The following is an 18,256-nucleotide window of genomic DNA, read 5'->3' as shown; positions in this document are numbered from 1 at the left end:
ACACAGATGCTTTGACAAAGTTCAAACCTATATGAGATATAAATATTGTATAATTGACACATTGGGTTAAATCCTCTGTTGTTATGTTACTTATTATAGTTGTTTATATGATTATTGCTTTTACTTTCTCTATCTAGTATATTATACGGTTATTTAAATGCTTGATTTGCTAAATGTACATTTAAATTTCTTGTTGCCTCCCCATTTGTCCACTTGAGGGCATATTTTGGCTGCAGAACATTAGTAATATTTTGTAGGAGCACCAGTGTGGCAAATGACAATTTTCCTTAAAATAAATCTGCCCATTGCTTGACAGTTACAAGTTTCTTTAGAGAATTTGTAAAACACCAGTGATTCTATTTGCTGATGATTAATTTCAGCTCTTTAAACTCTGCTGTACAAAACATAGTAAGTGATAGCTAAAATGTCTGGAAAACTAAACTGACAGAAAGACAAGCAGATATATGTCCTTATCTATCAAGGTGCTAGAAGACATCAGACGCCATAAGCTGAAAGTGCGTCAAAAAATATATCTGTGTATATTTAGATGAACCTCATATATTATTTATGTTTCATTAGAAGGAATTTAGGTTCCTGTATCTTTAAATGTGGACCTAGCTTATTTCCTGACTAGACGTCAGTTAGAAAGAGTCAGGGGATAGCTTACACAAGTAAATGTGACAAGCAATAAGTAACTCGAGTTTCTAGTGATGTTTGTGGCTGTTAAATTGTCTCGAGAACCAAGTGGGAAAAGGCATGTGATTTTTCTTTTTTTATTTTTCCTTCTCTTACTTCATGACAAACTCATTTAGTGTGTACACGAGCACTCTAGTTTGTGGAGTAGTGTTCACAACTATCAAACTTTACATTTTAAACATGCTATGCCTTATTTCTCTACAAAAGAAAAGACAACAGGATATCTAAGTTAGTCACAAGCATCTCTCAACTCCGGATGTCCGGAGTCGCAACACACCTGACTTATAGCCTCAAAATATCACTTAAAACATATTTTTTCACTGTACTATATCAATATGTGCATATGGGTCAAAGGCAGAACATCTTTTAAGATTATTTAAAGTAGTATTATAATACATCTAAACTGAAATACTCCATTTCAAAAGCAACGTATTTCCGCCCAGCATTAGCGTTTATCCAAACAGGGACACTTTTAACTTATAAAAAAGTAATGCCATCAGGGATGTAACTGATAATAAGTTATATAGCAGCCATTACTATACCTGTTAAACAATATAACCATATATTGATTAAAGTATTATAAGTTAATGAAGACTTTATAAAAAGAAGAGAAAAATAAAAACAACAAAACACAAAGAGAAAATAAATAAATAAATAAATAAATATACAAATAAATAAATAAATAAATATTTGAGAACATTATTATACGTTGATTACTCTGATTAAGAATATGAAAATAATTGATGAATAATAATGAAAAATAGAGTAATGTTTAAATTATGCTTAGTATATTGATGTGATTTGAGATAAATGTATTTAAATTTATGCTAATTTTGACATTTAAAGTACAACTGAAAAAGTACCTGTTTTGGTATAACTTCAAGATTTTTACAGAATATAACATATGTAAGATTATTTGTCCTTTAGTTTTTTTTTTTACTTTTGCTCAACAATTTTCTAATTATTTACTTCAGCATTTCTTTTCGGTGTACTTATTGTCCAGTCCATAGATTCTTCAAGTGTTAGGATGTTGTTGTTGGTAAGGTATTTTATTGCTGAATCTACTGTTTCAAAGATTTTATTCCATTTGGTAGAAAAACTCTCAGTCTTGCTGGGAATAAAAGATGGACTTTCAATTGCTTTTTCTTCAAGGTTTTTATTATTGATAGAAATTATTTTCATTTTGAAACCACCTTTGTAGAATAAACATTGTCAAATCTTATTAATGAATCATTGTATTTGATGGGAGAATTTGCCCAAGCATTTCTTAATATAAGATCTTTATCTTGTGTAGAAAAAAGTCTCACAATTATAGATCTCAGCTTGTTCTTACTTGGAGAAGTATTTACAGAAGCTGCTAGTGCTCTATGCACACGTTCTATACCATATGAAAGAGCTTCAGGTATTTTTGTTACATCTGGTATCCAGGTGGTAAGAAAGTTTATCATATTGTCCCTTTCAGATATTTCTGGTAGACCATATATTCTAATATTATTTCTTCTTGTTCAATTTTCCATATCATCAAGCTTTTCTAGTAAATATATGTTCTGCTGAAGTAAGAATTCAGTTTGTTATTCTTCTATTTGGACTCTAGTGTCAGTGTCATTAAATGACTGTTCAATAAGTGATATCTGTCCTTTCTGCTGTGTAAACATTTCTTGAAGCTGTTCCAGTTGTTGTGAGCACTTTTCTTTAAAAGTATTTTATTGTCCATCTTGTCGATTTTTATTGTAAGTTCCTGTATATTTGTAATGAGAGATTGCAGGTCTTTTTTGAGAGAAGAGTCTTGTGCTGTATTCCTTAGATGACTCATGCTGTAAAGCTGATATTGGTGCTGATTTTCCAGTAATTAATTTGACAGGATTTATTCAAGTTCTGACAATGATTTTTTTTCTTATAGATGCTCAAAGTTATTAGAAATAAGTTAGTAATAAATATTTCTTCAAATTAAATATTATTTTGTAAAATTCCTGTCAGGAATTGTATTGAGGTAAGAGAGCTGAAATGAAGTGCAGCTATCAGTTCGGCATCCTCTGGAAACAAACATTTTGAAGAAAAATCAGGAAGCAAAATGCACGCAAGTGATACCAGCAGGTATCAAGTCAAATGTGCTGTTGAAGTACATCAGTTTATCCTCAGAACAATCTCCTATATCTGTGTTTTCCTTTGTAGTCAGGGTCTTTTCATGGTAATATTTCCCCTACATGTGTACTTTTGGCTACTTGAGATAGAAAAGGGGAGATTTTCTTGGCTCAGAAGAGGAAAAAGTTTATTTTTACTCTCACACTACATGAAAATCAAAATTTAGAGATTGATCAGGGCATAACCCTATATAATTGAAGGTGGTGGTTGCATCTATGGCATAGTTGTGTAGGTCTAAAATACTTATAGAGGTGGAAACTTATTGCACTTTTGAGGAATCCTAAAAAGCATATTTTTAGTCTTGGTGAGGTTCAGAAGTAGTTTATATTTTTATGACCCATTGGTGGAGCTGATACAAGTATGACTGAACTTGGAACTGAATCACAGGGTGTGGTTGACTTGACCATATTTGGTCATACTATCAACAGAGAGGATGAGTGGGAGATGGGGAGGTCCATAGGTTCATAGGTTGATACTAGGCTATCAGCCCTAGGGTCTATACAAGTCTAGCCATAAACATTCCCTGACTATTCCTTCCCACAGTATTTACTTCCCTGGACCCCTGTCTAGCAGGGTGACTGACATGATCTCTGGGGTAAATTTCCTATCTCCCATCCAATAATCAAGCATCCTTTTGAAGAAGGCCAAAGAACTGCTCTGCTTGACATGTATGGGCAGTCTATTCCAGAGTTTGGGGAATCTCTGGGTCAGGAACCTATCACTCCAGCATGTTTTGTTCATTGTGATGACAAGGTTTAGATCCCTGGAGTGTGTGTCTCTGAGGGATTGCGATTTCTTAAAGTGTAGCATGTCCAACAGCTCTGCGCTTGACATGGCCTTGTATGTTAAGCAGAGATCGCCTCTGAGTATACGATATGTGACAGAGTATAGGTGGAGTTTTTTTAGACGGTCAGCATAGGGAATTTGCTTTAGGCCTGTGATTCTTTTAGTGAGGTATTTCTGCAGCCTTTCCAGTTGTTGCAGATGTCTTGAGAGGTAAATACCAAATGGGGCATTGCATTCTATAATGGGTCTAATGAGGGATGAGTACAGTGTGACAATGACCTCCTTTTTTTCTGAACTAAAAGCCCTTAGTGATGAGCTGTGCCACATAGAAGGATTTCCTGCCTGTTGTGGCAACGTGGTTATCGAAGGTGAGACCACTGTCCACCTATGACCCTAAGTCTCTTATCACACTTTCGGTGTTTAGTGTATTGCCATCTATGTGGTAATTCACGGGTACATGTTTTTTCCCAAATGGGATAACTATACATTTCTTGAAAATGAGCTTGAGGCCATGGCTCTGGCACCAAGCATCTGTTTCTGTAAGGCCCTTTTGTAGAATATCCACATCATTTTGGGATTCAATAATGGCTCCCAGTTTGTAGTCATCTGCAAACTTTGTCAGCCAGAGTCCCTTAGAGTTGGCCGGTATTTCAGTGAAGTAGATGTCAAACAAGAGTGATCTCAGGACTGAACCCTGAGGTACTCCACTTGTCATTTGTGTGGAGCTGGATTTGGAGTTGGCTACTTTTACAGTGTGGGTTCTGTCAGTAAGCCAGTTGGCAACCCATCAAGTGATGTAGGGATTAATGCACAGAATAGTAAGTTTATCTATGATTCCAGAGTGGGGGGTGATGTCAAAAGCCTTGACAAGGTTCAGATAGGATGTGTGGACCACCTTGCCCTTGTCCATAGCTCTGGAGACTGATTCTAAGAAGTCAATTAGGTTCAGGAGACAAGATCAGCCCTTTATGAACCCAAACTGCATGGGGTCCAGAGTTTGAAGGTTGCCAATGTCTTTGTTTATAGGTTCCATGATAATACATTCCATGGCCTTGCAGATCAGTCTCGTCAGACTGATGCGGGTGGTAGTTCCTGGGATCCAAGGTGGATCCCCCCCCCCTTGTTGAGTGGGATAACTGTAGGTGCGCCACTCAGTGGGCACGAAGCCTGAGTTGAGGCTATGACTAAACGAGGTGCTAGTTCCTTTTGTAGTTCATGTAGTACACAGCCTGGGATGTCATCTGGTCCCATGGATGCTGTATTCTTAGCTTTGGAGAGTGCGTTTATTTATCTGTGTGGCCTTTATTACCGGAATTTGGAAATCTTTCAGTATTGAAATGGGGCCTTTAGGGGATGAGAGGGGGGTGACATTTGCACTGAATCTATCTGCCAGGATATTGGCAATATCCTTGGGATCAGTATATTTAATGCCATTCTGTAGCAGATCTAAGCATTGTCATTTAGATTCTTGACATAGCTATAGAATGCCTTGTGGTTGTCTTTGGAATCCTTGGCAATTTTATTTTTGTAACTAGCTTTGGAGGATTTTTTGAGGTATCTCAGCTTCTTATTGAGGCCAGTAAGGGAGTTTTTGCCATCCTGGGATTTTCTTCTTTTCTGCAACAGTTTCTTTCTTTTGTTGTAAAGTTTGTTTATGGCAAGGGACCACAAGATTGGCTTCCTTTTTTTTGGAGGAGAGTGTCTTGGTTCTATTGGGACTGGCATGATTCATGCATGAGTGGATGTGCTCGTACACGTGCCTTAGTTTAGGATTCAGCAGTCGAACCTTCAGTTCCCGTCTGCATGGGTGTCATGAAGTTTGTCACTTCTGACTTGAAAAGCAAGAAGTTGACTTTGGAGAAGTTTTTTACGGAGGTTTCCTTACTGGGGGGTGGGGGTGGGATGTCAATGTCAAGGGTGATTACCTTATGATCAGACCTGACCAACGAGGTGTAGAGCATCGATTTCCCATGTTGATAATGACCAGGTCTAGGATACTGGAGCCCCTGATGGGACTAAGGATTAGTTGATCCAGGGTGTTGGAATTTATGAATTCCAAGAACTGTTGGACAAAGGTGTTGGTACATGAGTAGTTTTCCCAGTTAATGGCAGGGTAGTTGAAATCACCCAGTATTAGGGTGTTTGGTTGTATCTTAATATTTTCCAGTATGTGTAGAAAGGTGTAGTGAGAATCCTGGGGCATGGTGTGGGATCTGTAGCAAGCTACAATTTGGATTGCAGTATTACTTCGTGTTAGTTGCACCTGGAGAATTTCAGATGCATTGTGTTGGGCAACTAGCCTGGTGTTGTGAATATCCTTGATGAATATGGACACTCCTCCACCTTTAGTGTTTTGGTCCTGGTTTGTCGGCCGAAAAGTGTGGTAAGAGTTGTAGCCTTTTGTTGCAGAGGTGCTCTCTGGAGCCTTGATCCAGGTATCAGTTACTGCACAAATATAGATGTTCTCTATTTTTAGGAGTGTCTCGAGAGAGTGCATTTTGATGTTTAGACTTCTAGCATTGAGTAGCATTACCTTCAGATTTTGCATGCTTGTACCCATTATGGTGGTGGTTTTGTCCTTTGAACTTTGCCTAAAAAAGGCACTATAGGAGTGGCAAGAGCCTTAGCCAGTAACCTGAATTACCAGGGGTGACAGGTGCAGACCATCTCTGGCAAAGCATCATGGTTGCCGATCATGTCTTCCCAGGCAGACAGATACTGGATCCCCTTTGAATGACACCAGAAGCTTAGCCAATTGTTGAAGTCAATCATTTTGTCCTTATACTGTGGTATCATTCTGGGAGAAGGCAGGATGCTACTCTGGGCTAGGGTCATACCTGCCTGGGCCACATGATCCCAGAGCTCTTCCATGTCTCTTTTCATGTAGTCCAGGGAGGTACATTTCAAGTCATTCACTCCAACATGGACAATGATAGAGTCATCCAGAAGATGTTTGTTAATAAATATGGAGTAAAGTAGGGAGTCAAGGATGGACTCTTATGGCATCTTTTTGGCAAAAGAACAGACTCTGATTGGGAGGACCCTGGTTTGATTTTGAAGTCTCTTTGATTGAGAAAGTTTGTAAACCAGGATGTGGCATTAGGGCTGATTCTGATTTCATTTAGTGTATTTAGGACAAGAGAGTAACCAGTGAGAGTAAATGTCTTTGAAAGGTGTACTAATAGAGAACTTGTAAGGACACCTTTTTCAGAGTTTAATAGGATACCAACAAGGTCAATGAACCAGTGTTCTGTCAAAAAAAAAAAAAAAAAGAGTCAAACAGCAGTATAAATTGATAATATATGAGTGATTTTAACTCCAGGTGGACTATTGTTCTATGTTTATTTGTTCTGTTAATAGGATGCCATCAGTTAAGGACCGAATGGCTGTCAGACTACTTCATCCAGGCCACAAATCATGCAGTCTGAGGGAGAGACTGCAGTATTACTGTCCTATTACAAGCAAATAAATGTTCACAAATACAGCAAACACAGTGAGAATGCTGAATCCTGCACTTTTTCTGCAGGTACAGATAAAACTTTGCGTTTTCTATGTCTGTTAGAACTAAAAACAGAACTAGACGGATCCACAAACAACAAAAGACAGAAAATTATAATTTTGTAATCATTTAATACATGACAGGTTTACTTATTCTTCCAACAGACAGACATAGCAGAGTCTTCTGTATGCTCTGTTTTTTTAATGGTGTCATTCTTGTGATTTTTCTGTAGTTTCAGAGTAAATGTTAATAGTCAATCTCCACTATACCTTCCTTCAATAGCACATGCAAACCTGCAAAGATTCTTAGGTATGTGATGTCTTTGCATCTTCTTAAGCATGTACTCATTACTTCTCTCAGGTCAATTCCTTACATTTTGCCAAAATATTCTACCAATTGCTTATTTAGGGAATAAACAGAGTTTGTGAATCATTTCTCAAGGTATCATAGGGTTGTAGAGGAATTTGAGTAATAAATGTGACTCTCCAGAAACGGTGGCATAGAGGAATAAAGCCCTGATTACAGCTGAGTAAATACGGGGTCAAGTTAGAGGCTCGGGTGACTGACTGGGCAGGGAAGATAGGTGTGCCCATCCTGGGGAGGAAGAGGATGGTGTGTGGGTAGTCATACCAAGCAATAAGTAGCTTCCTGGTAAAAGCCAGGAAGCATGTTTTGTTGTGCTTTAGCCAAAAATGCCAGGGCATCTTGCTGACAGTTGCTCCTTGTAGAAGTCAGGAATGCAGCTGCATAGTATGTCCATTGCTCAACCCCTGAGTGACTATTTAGGCACACATCACATATCTGGGAGGAACTAGGGTAGGTCAGAAAAACAGAACCCTCCTCCAGCTGATGGTTGGACAACATGACCTCTCAGAACACCCTTAAGTTCTGCGCTGTCCCTTTATTAGTCCTGGGGTGGTTGGAGTGGCAGGTAGACCCAGCATGGACATGTGGCACTTTGACATCTGTCAAGATGGTACCAGGAACAAATAAGGAAAATACGAAGTAGGACAAAGGTATATGCTTCTACGGTGCTGGACTGCATTATGAGGTTATTGGACTTGTCACACATTCCCCTTATAATTACATTTGTGTGTGTGTGTGTGTGTGTGTGTGTGTGTGTGTGTGTGTGTGTGTGTGTGTGTGTGTGTGTGTGTGTGTGTGTGTGTGTGTGTGTGTGTGTGTGTGTGTGTGTGTGTGTGTGTGTGTGTGTGTGTGTGTGTATATATATATATATCTATATATATATATATATATATATATATATATATATATATATATATATATATATATATATACACAGTGACTATATCATTAAATAAAACAAAGTTACAATGATGAACAAGTGACATAATTGACTACAACCAAAAACCTATAGACTATCCTAAATGGCAATTGCCATACTTGCTTAATTTTGCATAAATGGGCTACTGATATGACTGTAGAGTAGTCAAGTGGTTCACATTCACCTTATTATGAAATTACATTATAAAAACATTTACTTTATTGCACAACACCTTTAGCAGCAGCCCTGGCTATTATATGGTATTTCCTGCAGCCCAATGTTCAGCTCCATTAGTAACACATCAAAGAAAAGACAATGTTAGTCAAGGAATGTTATAGAAACTGTCATATTTAGAAAACTGTCAACTATTTATACTTAGTTGATGAGCTGCAGTAGGACAAATACCTGTTTAGAAGAGCTGAAATGACTACACTTGCATGTTTAAGTGAATGCTCAGATTCTTACCATGTGAAAGTACAAGTTACAGGACTCAAACCATAGCCTGCAGGATATAATTATTTTGTAATGCAAACAAACAATTAACTCAATCAAGCTAAACAGAACTATCCGCAATACTAAAATTTGTTAAACTACTGAATACAAGGCTAATTCTTTTACACCCGATTTAAACAAGCAATGACATGCTCTGAAGCTGCATGGTCACATTGCACAGAGCTGCACCGTAGCACCTAAATTTTTCATTATGTGCATGTGTGTGTATGTGTGTGTGTGTGTGTGTGTGTGTGTGTGTGTGTGTGTGTAAGGCAGAGTGAGAGGATGCATACATCTCAACTGTCGAGATTTTTGCAGAATGTCCACATTTTAGTCTCATATCTTTGGTCTGCTTCTCATTAAAATGTGATTTTCTGACAAATCATTGGCAAATTATCAAGGACTAAAGTCAGAAAATAATGGCACACATTTGAGTTTTAGACTGAATATACTTCAGAAAATTCATGCTAAGGCTAAACCTGTTATTCTATCAACTTTCTGTGTTTGCAAGAGCAATATTTAAAAAGTGTCTCTATTTTGGGGGCTTTGTCCCCCTATTATTTGTGCCTTTTCCATATTTACTTCTTTAAGAGTTTGAGAGGTATGGAGAGGAGAGAGAGAGAGCTTCCTCCCTGAAATGTATATTACCAGGAAACAAGAGCTGTCATACTATTTAAGGAGACAAAAAACAAAAGTAGGATACACATTGAAATACAATAAGCTTGTTAGCTACTGCTTTTACAGAATATGTATTTCAGCACACCCTTGGATTAAGCAGGACATGACTGCAGCAATTGTGAGAGCGCATAATAAAATAATTTTTGAATATGTGTGTGTGTGCACATGCATGTGTATGTGTGTGAAGGTGCGCATTTGCTCGTGCGCACGTGTGTGTGTGTGTGTGTGTGTGTGTGTGTGTGTGTGTGTGTGTGTGTGTGTGTGTGTACGCGCATGTGTGTGTGTAAATCTGTCCTTAAAGATTTAAAAATCTGTTTTTTACTAACTGAGATGTCATTGGAACAGTCTCTTTTTCCATACTGCTGTTATTGAATGGAAGTCTGTCTTCCTTCCCATATATTTTCTACTACATTTCATCTTTAATGTATATCTTAGCCAGGTGGTCAGACTCTTCATATTCAGCTTCATTTACCTGCAAATAATAACAACTTCCTGAAATTCTGACTAGCTGTACCTATTGCCTGTGTATTATCCATTTAGCCCCAAATAGATTGCTGTGAATGCTCTATCTGTGCTTATTTATTCTTACATATGAAATGTCTGCCATGCTAACTAAATGTATAATTTCTTTAATAAAAATTACAAATTTAAAGGAATGCATTGGTGGCGGTGTTGTTAATGGGGCACACTTGCAAGTTTATAGACTCTGCACCTGAAGTTTCAGTGACATTTTGGCACAAGTATCAACTCCACATTGAGTTGTACAAGAATTTCTTTCCGGGTTCCCTTCCTGAAAATGCTGGCTTTAATCTCAGGTTATACATTATGGTTTTACTAAAAGAGGGTGCATGTCATGTAGAGCTGGCAGTTAAACTTCCAAAGAGCTTAAACCTTATCCATCCACCACCACGACAGATTTTAGTTGTCTCTTATTAACTGTCCTGTAGTGCTTACTTTCTACATAATCATGATTGTTATTTGAATATCATATTTTCTTGTTTACCAGATTCATAGACTGAACTTTCGTGAACTGTTTTTACTGTAGCTGATTGTCACAAAAATGCATGGAAAACAGGAAGATGAAGAGAACTGATCAGTGTCATACAATCTGCAGCTTTAGTCTGGGGGAATCAGATCCAGTTCTAAAAAATGGTCCAAGTTCATTCTTATCCCCTTATAAGTACAACCTACTTGTAGACAGCAGCATGTTGTTCATGAGCTGCACCTACCACTGATGTTTTTATTTAGTGAAAGTCATGTGATACCTAGGGTGTATATTAGTTCTCTGAAATTTATTTTTAGTGAACACCTCTTCATCAACCCGTATTCGGTGAAAATCACTTCTGCAATTCACTGAATTTTCCAAGGGCAATGAAACAATTGCTCCACAGCACAACAGACCCACAACTAACCAAATCAAATCCACCAAAGTGGGGGGCCTTCACCCCCCTCAAACCCTACAACTATATATACCAACTCCAAGATCACACTAGTGTGGCGAAAATGGCAAAGTTCTGTAGTAGGCCTGCTTCATTGCCCTAGGAAAATTCAACAAATCGTGGAAGAGATTTTCGCTGAATATGGGTTGATGAAGAGGTGTTCGCTAAAAATATTTGGTTAACTAAAATAGACCATATACCTAGCGATTTATGACATTAATTTGGATGATACAATTATTCTACAAGTTAGTAAATGAAAAACATAAAGGAAAACTTACCTTAGAATTACATAGAATTAAATATTTTTACAAGGATTTAATTAAACAGATGTCTAATATTGGTCAGTTGCAATCAGTGCTCTACCTTGGTTAACAAATTTAAATAAGTACATTAATAAATAATTTTCCATTTTTGCTTGATTTCCTAGTCTGAGAAGATTATGTTTAATATACATACTTGCCTAATAAACTATCAAATGCATCATTCAAAAGTGAAATAAAACATATTGGAGGAGAAAGGCATTCATTTATAGCTGTATCAACTGCTAAGCATTAGAGAATGGGCAAACTGTACATCAACAATCTGACTGGATAATGAATGGCCTCCAGCAGGGTATTAATGTACAAGTAATACACACTTGCAAACAGATCCGCCACTTCACAGCAGCATATCAAGCTGCCACAGAGGTTGGACTGCAAATAACTAATGTCCACCATTGTTTTATGCTCGCTAAGCAGCGGTTCTGCTGTTTAGCAAGCATAAATTGTAAAACAAAAAAAAAAGAAAAGAGACTCTTTGTGTGTGTGTGTGTGTGTGTGTGTGTGTGTGTGTGTGTGTGTGTGTGTGTGTGTGTGTGTGTGATAGCTAGAGACATTGAGAGAGTGAGACTTGTGTGACTGAATTTGTGTACGAAAGTAGAGGAAGCTCTGTGTGTGAGAGAGATCAAGAAAGAGTGAGAGGGATTTTGTGTGAGTGAATATGTGTTTGAAAGCAGAGGAGACTGTGTGTATATGTATGTGTGTTAAAGCAGAACAGACTGTGTATGTTTGTATGAGAGAGAGAATGGACTCTATGTAAAATTGTTGTGCTTACTTGTTTATTATTTTTTTAAGCACTATATTATTTTTTTATATATGTTTGATGTAAAATGCTTCTTCCCAACACCATTAACTTATATTACAGCAAGTTTGAAACATTAGGCAGAGGAACTACTTTACATAAAAAAAAATAATAATAATATAGTACTTAAAAAAATAAATAAGCAAGTAAAACACAGCAATTTTACAGAGAGCCAATTTGTTAAGCACAATAATGCCCTCCAGGGTATGTGGTAATGTGTAATTAATGCCCTTCCAGGGGTGTAGAGGCCCTCCACCTGAAGCGTGGTACCTCATAACACCCCTGGGCAGGCATTAATTGCACATTTATACATACCCTGTCAGGCATTATTGCTTGCTTAATTTACAAGTAGCTCAGATGTAGATGGTCTTTATAGTTGAGTGCAGGATTGTACTAGAACCCCAAGAGTAATGGTGTTAGTGATAGTAATGCAGATAGGAAGTGAGTTACATTATGCTCACCATGACTTACACAGCATATGTTTAAAATCCAGATACTGCCTTAGCTTGTCTTCTTCTTTACAGAGCTCTCAGAGGACTGAGAGGATAAAAGTAAATGGTAATAAATTAGATGTATTTCTGCACCAGTCATTATTCAGTATATGCCCAGCTCAGTGCAACAACTTCTGATGTTACCACAAGGATTGCATTAGCCTCACAGATCCTGGAGGAAACAGCTCTTCAGTCAGGAGAGCACTCTCCATGGGGCATAACAGGGAATGGTCATATCTTTAAAAAATACTCCTGAGACAAGTATAGATAGGTAGTTGGAAAGGTGAATATAGATAGCATACAAACTGGAATTTCTGTTTGATCCTTGATCTAGAATAGTTGAAGCTCCTTATTTGTTTTGCAAATATTAAGATTGGATTGCATATTGCTTTGAAATTTCTCTTCAAATGTTTTCTGCTCGCTTGTCTGTTCAGGTAGCTACGTCTAAATAATGGTGTACTTTTTAACTCATGTATAACTTTTGTATTTCTATGCTCTATATGAGATGTGTGTCTTTGCAGCCCATTTCCTTCCTGTAAGGACTTATTTTAACCTGAGTGATGTGCCTACTCTGGTCCGGTGAATCAAGTTTCTATTGAATGTTCTGCTTAAAGCATTAGGCATGAGGTTTAAATGAGACCTAGTGGCCAGCTTTACAAGAAAATGTACACACGTGAGATGCCCACACATGCATACAAACACACGCGCGCGCGCACACACACACACACACACACACACACACACACACACACACACACACACACATGCATGCCACACACAAAAAAAAACACTTCCTTCTTGATTAAGGCTCAACACCTCTGTTTAATTAAAAAATTTAAATTATCAAATTGTATGCAGTCAGATTTTGGTACTTTAAGTCAGAAAAGTATACTGAGAATTTAAGAGTAAAAGCAGAGAAAAAATACGCTTAGTTAAAATAAATGCAGATCTGTAATGTTAGCATGTTAGCAAGTTTTAAAAAGTGACACAAGCATTAGGATTAATGTATTTTTTTTCAAAGTGTCACTCACATACATAATGATTACCATGTTTTACATCTTATCTTCTACAGAATGTGTCCTTATAACCTGAAAAAAGCATTTGATTTAATTTCACAAAACTGTCTTAGCTGCAAAACATGAACATTTTTGTTCCTTTTGTTTGGCCTGCTCTTTTTAATTTATTTCATTTTAGTTGTTGAGAATTGTGATTCTTAGAGTTACATAATATTATCTTCAGTCTCAAAGAAAAATAGCTGACATACCTCTCAACTGTACAGATTTCTGCAGAATGTCCAGATTTTTGCCTCATATTTTAAGTCTGTTCCTCATAAAAATTGTGGGTTTTTTTTTGACAAATCTCTGGGATGATCTAAGGATTTAAGTCACTAAATAATGCCATGCGTTTGCGTTTCAGACTTCATAGTATTCAGAAAATGCATGCTAACACAAATCTTGTTATTCTAGCAACTTTCTAAGTTTAAAAGAGCAATATTTAAAATGTGTCCCTGTTTTGGGCCTTTGTTCCCCCATTATGTTGAGGTTTGTCCAGATTTCTTGTGCTAAGAAGTTGAGAGATATGATAGCTAATGTTCATTTTTTTGTTTTTGTTTTTATGCAGGTCCTTAGTCTGTAGATACCATAATACATAAACATTTAATTTTAGGATATAGCCTCCAAAGGGCTCCTATCAGTTTGTCAAAATTTCAGCAGTTCGAACACCATATGTTCAAACTGTAAAGTTTGAAAACTGATTATCGGAAAGCCTTGGAACACCAAATTCTTTCCCAGGGAAAGAATTTGTCGGGCCGTTTCTGCGGTTTCACTATTCTCTCCACTGTGGTGCAAAGGTTACAGACTGGGTTAAGGTAAGTGTGTGAAGGGATGGGTTAAGGTGATTGTGCCATAGCTATGGACCTTAGGGAGCGGGTAAGGTGAGTGTGCAATATTTACGGACCTTAGGGTTAGGGAGCAGGTAAGGTGAGTGTGTGATAGTTACGGACCTTAGGATTAGGGAGCAGGTAAGGTGAGTGTGTGATTGTTACAGACCTTAGGTTTAGGGTTTGGGTTAAGGTAAGTGGATAGATACTAGTGTATGTACGGTTTAGTGCAGGGTTAGAAGTAGGGTTTTGTGAAGTGTATATGTGTGGATAATTTACTTTGGTGTGCTAGTGTTGTGTGTGTTTTCTTGGAACAGCGATTTTTTTTCCTAGGGAAAAAAATTGCTGTTCTAAGCCTTCGATGGTTTTGCACTTCGAGGTTAGAAGTTTGAACATATGGTGTTCGAACTTCTGCCTTTTCATCAAAGTGATATAGACCTGCCTCCAGATGCATAGGGCCCGATTCAGAAAAGTTTTTCTCAGTGTGAATCTCCCCTGATTCTGAAAGACTTGCACACAGTGTAAGGCTTATCTATATGCAGGCTTACACTGAGGGGTAGATTCCAAAAGACCTGCTCTCAGTGTAATTGGTCACTTACACCAAGAGCAAGTTGTTTGGAATCAGGCTGTTTTTGTTACATTACTTGTCACGACCTTTTTGTCTTAAATCCATGCAGCTTTGAGTCCAGAGCTTCAAATGTTTCAAAAGACATTAAAATATTTTCTTTCAGCGGGGTTCCATAAAATTCATTAAAACCTTTGTCAGACCAACAGGTAAGTAGTTTTCAGCCTCTGTTTTGCTTTATTTTTCATTCTAATGAAGGATAATTAATTTTGCTTTTTTTCCCAGTCTTTAACAATCTATATATTCTTATCTGTGAAGATATGAAAATGGAGTTTCTAACACAAGTTATACACTTTTTGGAAACAAAATGATAGGAACATTAAAAATTATAAATACTTTTATAAGTTTTCTACTACTAGATCAAATTAAACAATTCTGAAATAATTAAGAAATTGTGTTTATAACTATTTTATTTTCAAGAAAGGCTACTGCAGGTGGTAAGCCCTTTTATTGCTGGTAGCAACCATTTCTGATTTAGAGACAGCCCTATCTCAGTGCTTAACCAGAAAAAAAATGTCAATGAGGCATTCCAGGGGAGTGGCATATACTAATTAGGCATGAGCTCTGCACTGAAATGCATATATAAGTTAGTTTATTTGACCAAGTTAATTGACTCTGCCAAAAGTTTGCATTCACTCTACTTTTTCTGGAAGATATCACATAAGAGGTAAGTGCTGGTGAGTTTAGTAGTGGTGGGGGTGTTTGCATTTGTATATGTGTGTGAGTATATACAGAAGCAACAGTGGTCTCAGGAGAGACTGGTGTGTACTGTTTAGATGCATGAGTGAGAAAGAAAGAGAAAAGAGAGTGGTCTCAGGTGAGTGTGCATGTGTGTGTGTGTGTGTGTGTGTGTGTGTGTGTGTGTGTGTGTGTGTGTGTATATGAAATTAATACTATGGACATAGGAAATACAAACTTTACTGCAAGTATTAAGTAGTGGATGAAGTTGCCTAATTTATTAAAATGGATATTTTGGACTGTACAATAAAGGATCATTATCATTCAGAAATCAGCACACTAATTTGGCATCCCAACCAGTGTGCCTACTGTAAGTCGAGCATGTACCAATAGAAAAAAAAATGTTTGGCCACTGAAGCACCATGTCTTTCTATTTCCATGTGCTAGATAACAGCATTGTAAACCTCTTTTATCTGGGACATAGGTTAGTACTAGGCTAACTGCCCTTCTGGACTATTTTAAGCCTAGCCAATTACCCCACATGAAAAATCAAACCTTGCACCTTGCGTCTGTAAGGCAAACACCTTAACCATTATTCCAGCTTCCCACAAAGAAATATATGTGAAAAATCATATACATTCTGAAAAAAACGAAAAAAAAACTGAAACATATCTGATTTTCCTCTTATGTATGCGTTCTACCTTGTACAATTTCTAATTAAAGAAACAGCAATGGAGATTGTCTTTTCTCTGGTGCTTCCCTTGCACTGCACTGATGTCTTGTGCAAGTGTGGGAAAACAAGTCCCATATGCATTAGCAGTACTTCAGCCTACAAATGACAATGTGAGGAATGAGTAATCTTATACAAAGACATTATCTAAGAAAGATATGAACTTCTTTCTTAAATAATGTCATTGTACAATAACAATAACCCACTCCTGGATGTGGGTATCACAAGATTTATACACAGTTGGCTTTGTTTAATCACACCATCTGTGGGCAAATCCCGTGATACCCACACCCACGTATGGATTATTGTTAAAGTATTACTACCTGCTCTCTCAGCTACCAAATAATTCTTGGGTGAATCATAACATACTTCATTTGATGTGACTCTAGCTTTTTAAACTAGTTTTAGGAATGTTTCCTCTGTGAGAGGACAGGAATCATATACTTTATGCTAATCCATTCTACTGGCTAGTTTTGCTAAACATCTCTGTTCTTTTGTGATTATAGACAAAAGATATTCATTTAACATTAAATGTTCATCCCCTTCTATTTTGTTTGTGTTTACTATTTCACTCTGTGTTGCTGTTTGCTTTAATGTGTATTGAATTAGCAGTTTCTCCACCTTCTTGAAGAAGAGATAAAAGGGAAGTCTTAAATTAAGAATTATTTTGATTATGTCCAAAAATTATTGAGGGGAGCACAAAAATTGATGGTTGAAGTAGATACCAAAGAAGGCACATTAATGTATAAGGCTAAATATGCAACAAAACACACTCATGGCCTGTGGTGAGCTATGACTGTTAGACAAGTTTAATTTACAGCAGTTACAAAGTGCACTGTTACTTTTAGGGTCTATGAATTGCCTACAGCCATGAAAAGTAGCAAAGCATGAAAAAAAGTCACTTCTAAGCAGGCAAACTCATATACTGTGTTAAGCAAATTTAACCTGTATGGTATTCTGTACCAGTCAAACAGGGTGTACAAACTTCAAAAAAAAAATTGTAGGTTATTTAAGCCACATTATCACTGTACCAGGCAGAGTGGTGTAAAACAATAGCAAAATAATAAAAGTCTTTAAAAATTAAGGAGAACCTGATTCATAATTTATTAGTAAGATATTTTTATGATTTTAGTTATTTATGTATTTATTTGCATTTGATTACTGGGAAAGTCTGACTTGGCGAAGCATCTTTTAGAAGAGGCATGGGGAGAAAAGCTCCACATTATGTACTTTTTCACAAGCAATTAACATGAGCTAACAATAAAAATATACTACATAGCAGTAAGCTATAAATGGTTCAGCAGTTGACCATCATATTAAGTACACTGTGTAGTATTTACAGCATGCTAAAGTCATAGATATCTAAAGAAAATGCTGCATTATTTTACATTTTATGGATAAAGTCATATTTTCATTTTAGTACAGACAGCAAATGAAGTGTACACATGTTTTTTGCAACCAGTTATTCACCTGTGGCAAGCAAACAGTTGAGAAATTGTGAGGACATTATGTTATTTACTGATCTGACTGGCATACCTATCAGTGATCTGTGACCCTGCCATTGTGCATCTTTACTGTGAAGTTTTTTTGTCATTCTGAGTTTCATCGACATGTAATGCATTGTGCAAGCTAGCTTTATGCTTTTTGGGTTTTACTTTTCTCTTTTCTCCACTGTGGTGCAAACATGAAGTCATTATGATGTTGTGAGCTTGTCTGT

At 37.0% G+C, this 18,256-nt stretch overlaps 1 protein-coding gene across 1 annotated transcript in view; it reads left to right on the top strand.

Annotated features, from left to right (window-relative positions):
• Positions 1-15,754: 15,754 nt before the first annotated feature.
• LOC122811877 (membrane-spanning 4-domains subfamily A member 12-like) overlaps positions 15,755-18,256 on the top strand; it is a 656,330-nt gene continuing 653,828 nt past the window's right edge. The window contains exon 1 of the mRNA XM_044084013.1: positions 15,755-15,798. The gene's annotated coding sequence lies outside the window, so the exon portion shown is untranslated. The remainder of the gene's footprint in view (positions 15,799-18,256) is intronic.

The sequence above is a fragment of the Protopterus annectens genome, chromosome 9.part0, assembly GCF_019279795.1.
Source record: "Protopterus annectens isolate FY-2018-M chromosome 9.part0, PAN1.0, whole genome shotgun sequence".
Lineage (NCBI taxonomy): Eukaryota > Metazoa > Chordata > Ceratodontiformes > Protopteridae > Protopterus > Protopterus annectens.
This window is presented reverse-complemented; position numbering and strand designations above follow the sequence as displayed.